Raw genomic sequence first — 7,500 nt, 5'->3', positions numbered from 1 at the left:
GCATGACGTGAACGACTTTTCGGCTCGATTTAAGATACCGATGCATGACGTGAACGACTTTACGGCGCGATTTAAGATACCGATGCATGACGTGAACGACTTTACGGCGCGATTTAAGATACCGATGCATGACGTGAACGACTTTACGGCGCGATTTAAAGCTATACCGATGCATGACGTAAACAAGATCACACCGATGCAGCACGTTAACATTAAAGCCCGCCTAATCCGATCGATGGAGGCCGTCTCGAGTGTCCAACTTGCTCACAAGAGCCGAGAAACAAACCGATGCATCACGTAGACAAGATCGTACCGAATGTTAACACAATCCAGAAGGAAATAATCTTAGATGAATATCGATTCTGATTATTGATTTTTCTTTCGCGATATTGATAGAAGACATCTGAATGAATTTCGAATTAATTCCGAAATCAAAAAAATATTTTCAATAAATTTTTTTTTCTAGAGTACCTCGGTCTTTTCTATTTTTTTCCAAGTTTCGTACGTCAATCAACATACATCCCAGAAAAAATCATCTCTCTAACTATCCTGGTTCAAAAGTTGTATCGGAACATTTCACGTCGAAAAAGAACATAGGCGAAAAAGGACGTGAACATTATTCCTTATAAAAACCAAACCCGACCATGGATTTTGATTCTGATTGTTGATTATCGCTATTAGAACACATTAGGAGGCAACCAAATCAAATTTGAGAAAATTCCACGATCAGAAAATTTTTTTCGAAAAAAAAAAAAAAATTCGAGGACACCTCGGTCATGGCAAGTTATTTTCCACAATCCATTCCCCAATCGACGTACATCACAGAAAAAATCATCTCTCTAACTATCCTGGTTCAAAAGTTGTATCGGAACATTTTCACGTCGAAAATATATCTCTAAGTCCAGACCGATGCACCACGTAATCTCGGGCAGACCGATGCACAACGTAAATGACGATCGGGACCGGGGCGATCGGTCGTATCTGACACCGCCGGCTCGGTTCTAACATCGTCAATGAGTCGGGGTTGAAAAAAAGGACGTGAACATTTTTCCTTATAAAAATCAAACCCGATCATGGATTTTGATTCTGATTGTTGATTATCGCTATTAGAACATATAAGGAGGCAACCAAATCAAATTTGAGAAAATTCCACGATCAGAAAATTTTTTTCGAAAAAAAAAAAAAATCGTAATCACCTCGGTCATGGCGAGTTATTTTCCGTATTTCATTCCACAATCAACGTACAACATAGAAGAAATCATCTCTCTAACTATCCTGGTTCAAAAGTTGTATCGGAACATTTCACGTCGTAATATCTCGCCAAGTCCAGACCTCGGCGATAGGTAGTATCTGACACCGTCCGCTCGGGACTGACATCGACTTGGACTCGGGCTGATGATGGGGAGGCGTTTAAGGACGTGAACATTTTTCCTTATAAAAATTAAAGTCGACAATGAATATTGATTCTGATTACTGATTTACGCTTTAAAAACACATTAGAAGGCAACCAAATCGAATTTGAGGAAATTCCACGATCAGAAAATTTTTTTCGAAAAAAAAAAAAATCCGAAAAATATTTTTCGATTCCTATTACTGATTTACTCTTTTAGAACACATTAGGAGGCAACCAAATCAAATTTGAGAAAATTCCACAATCAGAAAATTTTTTTCGAAAAAAAAAAAAATTCGAGGACACCTCGGTCATGGCAAGTTATTTTCCACAATCCATTCCCCAATCGACGTACATCACAGAAAAAATCATCTCTCTAACTATCCTGGTTCAAAAGTTGTATCGGAACATTTTCACGTCGAAAATATATCTCTAAGTCCAGACCGATGCACAACGTAAACTAGGGCTGAACCGATGCACCACGTAATATCGGGCAGACCGATGCAGAACGTAAACTCGATCATACCGATGCTTCACGTAATCTCGATCTTACCGATGCACCACGTAAACAAGGGCAGACCGATGCAGAACGTAAAGTAGATCTTACCGATGCACCCCGTAATCTCGATCTTACCGATGCACCACGTAATCTCCATCTTACCGATGCACCACGTGAACTGGATCTTACCGATGCAGAACGTGAATTGGATCTTACCGATGCACCACGTAAACTCGATCATACCGATGCACCACGTAATCTCGGGCAGACCGATGCACAACGTGAATGACGATCGGGACCGGGGCGATCGGTCGTATCTGACACCGCCGGCTCGGTTCTAACATCGTCAATGAGTCGGGGTTGAAAAAAAGGACGTGAACATTTTTCCTTATAAAAATCAAACCCGATCATGGATTTTGATTCTGATTGTTGATTATCGCTATTAGAACATATAAGGAGGCAACCAAATCAAATTTGAGAAAATTCCACGATCAGAAAATTTTTTTCGAAAAAAAAAAAAAAATCGTAATCACCTCGGTCATGGCGAGTTATTTTCCGTATTTCATTCCACAATCAACGTACAACATAGAAGAAATCATCTCTCTAACTATCCTGGTTCAAAAGTTGTATCGGAACATTTCACGTCGTAATATCTCGCCAAGTCCAGACCTCGGCGATAGGTAGTATCTGACACCGTCCGCTCGGGACTGACATCGACTTGGACTCGGGCTGATGATGGGGAGGCGTTTAAGGACGTGAACATTTTTCCTTATAAAAATTAAAGTCGACAATGAATATTGATTCTGATTACTGATTTACGCTTTAAAAACACATTAGAAGGCAACCAAATCGAATTTGAGGAAATTCCACGATCAGAAAATTTTTTTCGAAAAAAAAAAAAATCCGAAAAATATTTTTCGATTCCTATTACTGATTTACTCTTTTAGAACACATTAGGAGGCAACCAAATCAAATTTGAGAAAATTCCACAATCAGAAAATTTTTTTCGAAAAAAAAAAAAATTCGAGGACACCTCGGTCATGGCAAGTTATTTTCCACAATCCATTCCCCAATCGACGTACATCACAGAAAAAATCATCTCTCTAACTATCCTGGTTCAAAAGTTGTATCGGAACATTTTCACGTCGAAAATATATCTCTAAGTCCAGACCGATGCACAACGTAAACTAGGGCTGAACCGATGCACCACGTAATATCGGGCAGACCGATGCAGAACGTAAACTCGATCATACCGATGCTTCACGTAATCTCGATCTTACCGATGCACCACGTAAACAAGGGCAGACCGATGCAGAACGTAAAGTAGATCTTACCGATGCACCACGTAATCTCGATCTTACCGATGCACCACGTAATCTCCATCTTACCGATGCACCACGTGAACTGGATCTTACCGATGCAGAACGTGAATTGGATCTTACCGATGCACCACGTAAACTCGATCTTACCGATGCACCACGTAATCTCAATCTTACCGATGCACCACGTGAACTGGATCTTACCGATGCAGAACGTGAATTGGATCTTACCGATGCACCACGTAAACTCGATCTTACCGATGCACCACGTAATCTCAATCTTACCGATGCACCACGTGAACTGGATCTTACCGATGCAGAACGTGAATTGGATCTTACCGATGCACCACGTAAACTCGATCTTACCGATGCACCACGTAATCTCAATCTCACCGATGCACCACGTGAACTGGATCTTACCGATGCAGAACGTGAATTGGATCTTACCGATGCACCACGTAAACTCGATCTTACCGATGCATCACGTAATCTCGATCTTACCGATGCACCACGTAATCTCAATCTTACCGATGCATCACGTAATCTCGATCTTACCGATGCAGAACGTAAACTCGATCATACCGATGCACCACGTTATCTCGGCAGACCGATGCAGAACGTAAAAAAAAAGCTTACAGCACGCGGTGTTCCCAAGCGGTCACCCATCCAAGTACTAACCGCGCCCGACGCTGCTTGGCTTCAGTGTTCTGACGAGAACTGGCAATTTCAGCGTGGTATGGCCGTAAACAACATATATTGCGATATTTTCTATGATATCTCACTTTTTGGGAGCGGAAAGGACGTGAACGTTTTTCCTCATAAAAAATGAAATAACTTTTGGATATTAATTCTGATTGTTGATTTAAGCTTTAAGAACACATTAGGACATATCTCAATGAAATTTGAGGGATTTCCGAAATCGAAAAATATTTTTCGAAAAAAAAAAAAAATCCCAGAAGACCTCGGTCATCTCAAGTTTATTTCCATATTCTATTACACAATCAACGTACATCACAAAAGGAACCATCTCTCTAACTATCACAGTTAAATTTTTGTATCGGAACATTTCACGTCGGAATATCTCGCTAAGTCCAGACCGGGGAGATCGGTCGCATCTGACACCGTCCGCTCCGGTCTAACATCGTCTTGGAGTCGGGGTAACGATGGAGAGGCGTTTAAGGACGTGAACATTTTTCCTTATAAAAATTAAAGTCGACAATGAATATTGATTCTGATTACTGATTTACTCTTTTAGAACACATTAGAAGGCAACGCAATCAGATTTGAGGAAATTTCAAGATCAGAAAATTTTTTTCGAAAAAAAAAAAAATTCAAGAACACCTGGGTCATGGCAAGTTATTTCCCACAATCCATTCCACAATCAACGTACAACATAGAAGAAATCATCTCTCTAACTATCCTGGTTCAAAAGTTGTATCGGAACATTTCACGTCGAAATACCTCGCCAAGTCCAGACCGGGGCGATAGGTAGTATCTGACACCGTCCGCTCGGGACTGACATCGACTTGGACTCGGGCTAATGATGGGGAGGCGTTTAAGGACGTGAACATTTTTCCTTATAAAAATTAAAGTCGACAATGAATATTGATTCTGATTACTGATTTACGCTTTAAAAACACATTAGAAGGCAACCAAATCAAATTTGAGGAAATTCCAAAATCAGAAAATTTTTTTTCAAAAAAAAAAAAATCCGAAAAATATTTTTCGATTCTGATTACTGATTTACTCTTTTAGAACACATTAGAAGGCAACGAAATCAAATTTGAGTAAAATCCAAAATCAGAAAATATTTTTCGAAAAAAAAAAAAAATTCGAGAACACCTCGGTCATGGCAAGTTATTTTCCACAATCCATTCCCCAATCAACGTACATCCCAGAAAAAATCATCTCTCTAACTATCCTGGTTCAAAAGTTGTATCGGAACATTTTCACGTCGAAAATATATCTCTAAGTCCAGACCGATGCAGAACGTAAACTCGATCATACCGATGCTTCACGTAATCTCGATCTTACCGATGCACAACGTAAACTAGATCACACCGATGCAGAACGTAAACTCGATCTCACCGATGCACCACGTGAACTGGATCTTACCGATGCAGAACGTGAATTGGATCTTACCGATGCACCACGTAAACTCGATCTTACCGATGCACCACGTAATCTCGATCTTACCGATGCACCACGTGAACTGGATCTTACCGATGCAGAACGTGAACTCGATCTTACCGATGCACCACGTAAACTAGGGCTGACCGATGCATCACGTAAACGACGATCGAGAGGCGCGCGAAAGGACGTGAACGTTTTTCATTATAAAAATTGAAATAAATGATAAATAATGATTCTGATTGTTGATTATCGTTTTTAATATGCATTAGTAGGCAACCAAATGAAATTTGAGGAAATTCCGATAACAGAAAATTTTTTCGAAAAAAAAAAAAATTCATGAAATCCTCGGTCATCGCAAAATATTTACCATATTCTGTTCGATAATCAACGTATATTTAAGAAGGAATCATATCTGTATCTATCTTGGTTCAAATTTTGTATCGGAACATTTTGACCAAAGTCCGAGCTTCGGCCGAAACAGACACCGCTGACCTGGCCTATCGATCGACCGAGAGTCGGGGATAGAGCGTAAGTGTTGTCTGGAGGGGAACCCTGTGCTCTCCTGACATATATAGGGAAGGTGGTCGCGTTGGGCGATGCAGAACGTTTGGATCGGGAATTATATTTTTGGTTCAGCTATTGGAATATGGTTTATTGTTGGTATATATTGGCGAAATAACGTTCTTACTGACTGGGGATATTCATAAAAATGAGTCCGGAGATTTTCAGATCGAAGTCCGAGTGATCCGACTTGGAAGGCGTGTTGGGTGGGTCGAGATGGCTTAGATCGATCAGACGAGGCGGGCTAAGTGTTGACGTCATGCATCGGTCCATTTTCAGATTGAGTCCGAGTAATCCGACTTTGAAAGAGTGTTGGGTGCGTCGAGACTGTTTAGATAGATCGGACGAGGCGGACTAGGTGTTAACGACATGCATCGGTATATTTTCTGATCGGAGTCCGAAGAAATCGGCCCTAGTAGGCGCAGCGGACGGTCGAGACGGCCTCGGTGGGTCGGATCGATCGGGAAAAGTTTGCTAAATCGTGTCTGGAGGGGAACCTTGGGTTCTCCTGACATATATAGGGGATAAGGTTTGGGTGAACGATTCTTCACGTAAAAGTTGAGTAATTTATTTTTCGATAAGCTTTTGGATATTGATGAGAAGTATATGTATATCTTCGATTAAAAGAATTCTTACCGTCTCGATGTATATTATATTAGATATATAAGAAATAGTTAACGTGATGCATCGGCCGATTTCCGGATCGGAGTTCGAGAGATGCGACTTTCGATGCGCGATGGGTGGATCGAGACGGCCTAGATCGATCGGACGAGGCGGACTAGGTGTTAACGACATGCATCGGCGGATTTTCTGATCGGAGTCCGAAGAAATCAGCTCTAGTAGGCGCGGCGAACGGTCGAAACGGCCTCGATCGATCGGACGAGGCGGACTAGGTGTTAACGACATGCATCGGCGGATTTTCTGATCGGAGTCCGAAGAAATCAGCTCTAGTAGGCGCGGCGAACGGTCGAAACGGCCTCGGTGGGTCGGATCGATCGGGAAAAGTTTGCTAAATCGTGTCTGGAGGGGAATCCGGGGTTCTCCTGACATATATAGAAGGGGTGGAGAATGGGTCCTGTCCTAGACTGTTTGGAGTTCTTTTTAGGATGATATTCAGTTGGTAAGTGGTAGACCCGAATCCGACCTCGGCGTTTGGGTACTGGCAAGGTGTGTTGGTTTCGGCTTTCGCATCTTGGGTCGCTTTCGTCAACCTCATGCAGCGAGGTCGCGGTCCGCTTCGTCTCTTTGTAGTCGAATGGCCTTTAAGCGACCAACCTTAAAATCGTGATCCTCTGCCCGTTGCGGGTTATGTTCACAAAAAATTTGCAACCACTCAATTCGTTCCGAGCGACAAATATTGTTGAATCTCGAATCACCGTGTCGTTATATTCACATGTATAGCGAAGGGTCGAGATGGAATGTGTATAAGAAATTAGTTGATAGCCGGGGGTTCGTATTATATATGGACGCCTTGGCGAGGGATTGTTTCTAGAAACTTTCTCATTTTTGATCGGTGTTTTGTCCGAGATGATGATGATGTATATATAGCTTGAGTCTCATGCTGACTGGGGGCTGTTACGTCGTTTCGTCGAGGACTT

General features: G+C 41.7%; 1 non-coding gene across 1 annotated transcript; it reads right to left on the bottom strand.

The window, feature by feature from the left end:
* Positions 1–3,837: 3,837 nt before the first annotated feature.
* LOC123688423 lies at positions 3,838–3,956 on the bottom strand. Its single transcript, XR_006749945.1, has one exon. It is a non-coding gene; the product is annotated as a 5S ribosomal RNA (ribosomal RNA).
* Between the last annotated feature and the right edge of the window lie 3,544 nt (positions 3,957–7,500).

Source organism: Harmonia axyridis, chromosome X (genome assembly GCF_914767665.1).
Source record: "Harmonia axyridis chromosome X, icHarAxyr1.1, whole genome shotgun sequence".
Classification (NCBI taxonomy): domain Eukaryota; kingdom Metazoa; phylum Arthropoda; class Insecta; order Coleoptera; family Coccinellidae; genus Harmonia; species Harmonia axyridis.
The sequence above is the reverse complement of the archived record's forward strand: the minus strand, read 5'-3'. Positions and strand labels throughout refer to the sequence as shown.